Here is a 6,000-nt window from a genome sequence, read left to right as displayed (position 1 = left end):
TGGCCTCGTGCAAGTGCTGCCTGATCACCCGAAACGCAGCCTTCCCCTATATTTATATGACCGGTGGGTAGGCTAGATCCAAAAAAACCAGCAGCGCACGCATTACCTCTTTCCCTCCAAGCCTGGGGCAGCCGCTAACTAAAACCGCGCTCCTGTAGGCAACCTGCTGCCTACACCTTAGCCGCTTCAGGGTGCCGGTTTGACGAGGGGTCGGCTCTGTGGCTTCTCTCTGGCTTTGGCAGTCGGCGTGCGTGTTTCCCGTGCTGTCCCCCAGCCTGGAGATCGCTGTGGAATGTGTTGGCGCAAGGGCGACTAAAGAGCAGGAGTGATGGCACCAAAAGGTCTCAGGAGAGTGCTGGAAAATGGCTGGGCCGTGGAGCCTAAGCAGGATGTAGGATGGGGGCTAGCTAGGTGGGGGTTGCGCCTGGCCGTTGTTTTGCTGCTATAGGGGACTGGATGCGTGGCAATCTCCTGAGGGAGGGAGGTAGAGAGAAGAAAGTGTATTTTTGAAAGAAGGGGTGAGATTGTATAAGTGGGCTTGTAAAAAGTGTAGGCTTGGTTGGGCAGGGGTGATTTTGTAGGAGCTAGGTGTGCAGGAGGGCTTGCAGAGAGGGAGAGCGCTTTGGGTAAAAGTGAATGTAAAAAGAGGCATTATGGGAGAGTGACTGACCCCTGGTGGAAGAAAAGCAAAAGCCTACAGCACCTGGTATTCCCAGGCGGTCTCCCATCCAAGTACTAACCAGTAGTGATGGCCGAACGGTTCGCCCGGCGGTCGTTTCGCGGCGAATTTCCGACTTTCGCCGTCCGCGGGTTCGAACGCCTTTTTCCGTCGTTCGCCCCGGCGGACTTACGTGTTTAATGTATACAAGAACTTTAACCTTTCGTGACACGTTTATCATGTGTTACAGGACAACCAATTGAGACATGACAGCTCATGGACACTTGGACATTCCCCCTAACCTATAAATACACCCGATCCGGTGGCCATTTTACATTCTTTCTTCTGTCACTGTAGGGAAAGGATCCTGTGTGGAGTAGGGACAGAGAAAACGCTAGCTATTTGGTACACAAAAGTTCTTTTCAGGACTGGTATAGGTGTTAGGTCAGCAGCCTGAGTTTCTTTTGTCAGTTTAGATAAAGGGACAGAGCGCTGTATGCTGCTATTTTAGGGACAGCTCAGCCAGATTAGTCTTTCTTCATCATCATCATCATCATCATCATTAGCTGTTACTATCAGGTCCACAAAAGAGCTGTTCCAGCTAATCGTTCCAGCCTACTCTTTTTTGCCAATTTGTATAGGGACAGGCAGGAAGCAGTGTGTCAGGCAGTGAGGATAATTTTAAAGACTTGCTGTTACTATTAGTTCCACAAAGGTTCTTTTCAGGACTGGTATCAGTGGTACGGTAATAGGCTTGTACACGTATAATATTCTTTCTTCCAAATATAGAAAGAATATTATACTTGACTGCTGCCCTTCTGCTGCAGTCTGCTAATCATTCACAACTCACTTGTTCCACAAAGCTCTTTATCAGGACTGGTAACTTGGTCTGTCTAGGGTGCTACGGTACATAGGCTTGGGTGCGGTACAGTCTGCTGTTCTGTAAGGACCGCTATCGGTCCACAATACATAGGGTTGCCGTGCACTACTGCTGACCGCTGCCCTATACTGCAGCAGTCCTTCATTGGTATAGGGACTGACGTACAGTCTGCTAATCACTAACACACAACCTGCTTGGTCCACAAAAGTTCTTATAAGGACTGGTAACTTGGTATAGGGTGCTACGGTACATAGGCCTGAGTGCGTTACAGTCTGCTGTTCTGTAAGGACCGCTATCGGTCCACAATACATAGGGTTGCCGTGCACTACTGCTGACCGCTGCCCTATACTGCAGCAGTCCTTCAGCGGTATAGGGACTGACGCACAGTCTGCTAAACACTAACACACAACCTGCTTGGTCCACAAAAGTTTTTATAAGGACTGGTAACTTGGTATAGGGTGCTACGGTACATAGGCCTGAGTGCAGTACAGTCTGCTGTTCTGTAAGGACCGCTATCGGTCCACAATACATAGGGTTGCCGTGCACTACTGCTGACCGCTGCCCTATACTGCAGCAGTCCTTCAGCGGTATAGGGACTGACGTACAGTCTGCTAAACACTAATACACAACCTGCTTGGTCCACAAAAGTTCTTATAAGGACTGGTAACTTGGTATAGGGTGCTACGGTACATAGGCTTGAGTGCGGTACAGTCTGCTGTTCTGTAAGGACCGCTATCGGTCCACAATAGATAGGGTTGACGTGCACCACTGCTGACCGCTGCCCTATACTGCAGCAGTCCTTCAGCGGTATAGGGACTGACGCACAGTCTGCTAAACACTAACACACAACCTGCTTGGTCCACAAAAGTTTTTATAAGGACTGGTAACTTGGTATAGGGTGCTACGGTACATAGGCCTGAGTGCGTTACAGTCTGCTGTTCTGTAAGGACCGCTATCGGTCCACAATACATAGGGTTGCCGTGCACTACTGCTGACCGCTGCCCTATACTGCAGCAGTCCTTCATTGGTATAGGGACTGACGTACAGTCTGCTAATCACTAACACACAACCTGCTTGGTCCACAAAAGTTCTTATAAGGACTGGTAACTTGGTATAGGGTGCTACGGTACATAGGCCTGAGTGCGTTACAGTCTGCTGTTCTGTAAGGACCGCTATCGGTCCACAATACATAGGGTTGCCGTGCACTACTGCTGACCGCTGCCCTATACTGCAGCAGTCCTTCAGCGGTATAGGGACTGACGCACAGTCTGCTAAACACTAACACACAACCTGCTTGGTCCACAAAAGTTCTTATAAGGACTGGTAACTTGGTATAGGGTGCTACGGTACATAGGCTTGAGTGCGGTACAGTCTGCTGTTCTGTAAGGACCGCTATCGGTCCACAATAGATAGGGTTGACGTGCACCACTGCTGACCGCTGCCCTATACTGCAGCAGTCCTTCAGCGGTATAGGGACTGACGTACAGTCTGCTAAACACTAATACACAACCTGCTTGGTCCACAAAAGTTCTTATAAGGACTGGTAACTTGGTATAGGGTGCTACGGTACATAGGCTTGAGTGCGGTACAGTCTGCTGTTCTGTAAGGACCGCTATAGGTCCACAATAGATAGGGTTGACGTGCACCACTGCTGACCGCTCACCTATACTGCAGCAGTCCTTCAGCGGTATAGGGACTAAGAGTTTTGTCACAGGGTCATTTAAAAAATGACATGCAGAGGAAGAGGCAGGCCCTTCCGCAGGGGTGGTAGGGGTAGGGCAGGAGCAACAGGCTTGAGCCAAAGTGGGAAGTTGCAGAAGGTGCGTTCAATTACTTTAAAGGATGCACCAGACTTGGTTGAGTGGCTCGCTCAGCCTTACTCTTCTGCACCCTCCTCATCCTCTCGATCTGCACCCTCTTCTTCACTCTCTGCTATGTGCACCCCCAAAGACACTACCACCAACAACACGACCACCACCACCACCACCACATACCTTCCGCTTGAGTCACTGGAATTATTTTCCGATCCATATCAAGAGGACATTTCTGATGCGCAGCCACTCTTGGTATTGGATCAGGAAGAGGAGGTAGCAACAAGCGCTACTCAGCAGTCTGACGCCAGTACCCAGATCAGCCCAAGGAGGAGGTTGGTCCCCGGTGTTGCTGCCTACTCTACTTATAGCGGTGGGGAAGGTGACGTTGATGATGACGTGTCTAGTGATGTCACGTGGGTGCCCACAAGAGAGGAAGAGGAGGGGAGTTCAGAGGGAGATATGGACCAGCAGATAGGGAGGAGAAGCAGCAATGACTTACATTGCACAGCAGGGACAAAGCAGACTGCAAATGTATCAGGAGCGAGTCATCGACCATGTACGGTCACATCTGGCGCTCCCAGGACACCGGCACATGGCTCCGCAGTGTGGGCTTTTTTTAACGTGTCCGCTGCTGACAATAGCGTTGCCATCTGCAATCTTTGCAGTCAACGCGTTAGTCGCGGTAAGCCCAATACTCACCTAGGGACGACCGCCTTAAGAAGGCACATGAGCAGCCATCACCGAGCCCAGTGGGAGCAACGGAACACACAAAGCCACACTGCAGGCTCTCACCGTCCAGCCTCGTCTTCTACTTCTCCTTCTCCTCTCTCCTCACAATTGTCCTCCACTCCACCTTCCATCACGCCAAGCTCACATTTTTCTGCAAAAAGGCAGGCTTCCGTGGGCCTAATGTTTGAGCGTAAAAAAATGATGACGCCGGATAACCCTCTTGCCCAACGGTTGGCGGCTGGCTTGTCAGAACTCATAGCCCGCCAACTACTGCCATATAAACTGGTGGACTCGGAGGCCTTTCGCAAATTTGTGGCCATTGGAACACCACAATGGAAGGTCCCAGGAAGGAAGTATTTCTCAGAGAAGGGCATCCCAGAGCTATATGGCCATGTTCAGCGGCAAGTGAATGTATCTCTGGCACACAGTGTCGGTGCCAAGATACATCTGACCACAGACACGTGGTCTAGCAAACACGGGCAGGGAAGGTATATCAGTTTTACTGCCCACTGGGTGAACCTTCTGACGGCCGTCAAGCATGTAACCCGTGGCACCCGTGTAGATTTGGTTTTACCGCCACGGATTGCATGCAGGCCTGACTCTTCTTCTCCTCCTCCTACTCCATCCTCCTCCCTCTCCTCCTCAGCTGCCTCCTCCTTTTCCGCTGCTAGCGTCTCTTCCACTGCACCGCCCAAGCTCCCCAGAACCTATTCCACATGCCAGGTGAGACGTTGCCATGCCGTGCTGCGTCTGTTGTGCCTGGAAGCAAAGAGCCACACTGGCCCGGCACTCCTTTCAGCTTTGCGTTCACAGGCAGATGAGTGGCTAACACCGCTCAATTTGACAGTTGGTAAAGTGGTGTGTGACAACGGTGCCAATCTGCTTAGCGCATTGAAACAGGGCAAAATCACGCACGTGCCGTGCATGGCACACGTCTTAAACTTGGTCGTGCAGCGATTCCTTGTCAAATACCCTGGGGTCCAGGACATCTTGCGGCAGGCAAGGAAAATCTCGGCCCATTTCAGAAGATCTTACACGGCCATGGCTCGCCTTGCTGACATTCAGCGGCGACACCATCTGCCGGTCAGACGTCTTATTTGCGATTGCCCGACGCGATGGAACTCAACCTTCTATATGCTTGATAGGCTGCTCCAGCAGAAACGTGCAGTTAACGTCTACCTGTATGAACTCTGCGAAAGAAACGGTTCTGGGGAGCTGGGTTTTTTTTCACCGCGCCAGTGGCTGCTCATGCGCGACACATGCAGACTTCTGCGGCCATTTGAGGAGATCACCAAACTGGTCAGTCGCAGCCATGGCGCCATCAGTGACATGGTACCTTATGCCTTCTTTCTGGAGCGTGCATTGCGTCGTGTCATTGATCAGGCTGTGGAGGAGCAGGAGCGGGAAGATGAGGAAGTCGCAATGCTGGATGAATTCCCAGGGGGGGCTACTCTATCTGAGACAAGTCAACAACAGGAGTCTGATGAGGAGTCAGAGGAGGATGGTGCCGGGGCGGATGAGCAGGAGCAAGAAGAGCATGCTTTAAACCTTTCTGGGATCCCTGTTGTGCGAGGATGGGGAGAGGAGAATGAAGAGGACGACATTATCCTGGATGATGAGCAGGAGCCAGGCCACCACACCGCTTCCACTTTAGTGCAAATGGGGGCCTTCATGCTCCAGTGTTTTAATAGGGACCCCCGTATAAAAAGCATGAGGGTCAAGGACCAGTACTGGGTGGCAACGTACTTAGACCCCCGGTACAAACACAAAATGGCGGAAATGTTACCGCCGTCGCAGAGGGCTGTCAGAATGCAGCACTTCCAGGCCTTGCTTCGAGAAATGCTGCATTCTGCTTTTGCGTGCGCTGGCAGAGGAGCAATTCCCACTCCCAGAGAAGGATTTGCGGGTACCAATCCAAC

The sequence above is a fragment of the Lithobates pipiens genome, unplaced genomic scaffold (genome assembly GCF_037356315.1).
Source record: "Lithobates pipiens isolate NorthernLeopardFrog02 unplaced genomic scaffold, aLitPip1_a1.2 Scaffold_19, whole genome shotgun sequence".
Taxonomy (NCBI): Eukaryota; Metazoa; Chordata; class Amphibia; order Anura; family Ranidae; genus Lithobates; species Lithobates pipiens.
The sequence above is the reverse complement of the archived record's forward strand: the minus strand, read 5'-3'. Positions refer to the sequence as shown.